Genomic DNA, 398 nt, shown 5'->3' with positions numbered 1-398 from the left:
GCTCGTATGAACGTCTCTCACACGTCTCGCTAGTCACTCCACGATCTGCTAGATTTCGACAACAGGCCATGGCCAGGGTTAAAATATCCGACCGGTTAGTGGTAACCGCCGGCCTCCGGTTCCGGTTTACCGGACCGGTTTAATCGGTTACCGGTAGAAACCGGTCAAATTCAAATTTGAATTCAAAAAATTCAGTTCAACCGGTTCGTACCGGTATACCGACCGGTTAGACCGGTTTACCGGCCGGTTTGACCAGTTTGAATTCAAATCCAAATTTAAAAGCGCATGTGTAACCGGTTTGGACCGGTATACCGGCCGGTTAGACCGGTTTACCGGCCGGTTTGACCGGTTTATCAAGTGGGCTTTAATGGGCCGTCTCATTTTTTTCTTTTTCTTTT

The sequence above is a fragment of the Panicum virgatum genome, chromosome 9N (genome assembly GCF_016808335.1).
Source record: "Panicum virgatum strain AP13 chromosome 9N, P.virgatum_v5, whole genome shotgun sequence".
NCBI lineage: Eukaryota > Viridiplantae > Streptophyta > Magnoliopsida > Poales > Poaceae > Panicum > Panicum virgatum.
Note: the sequence above shows the minus strand (reverse complement) of the source record.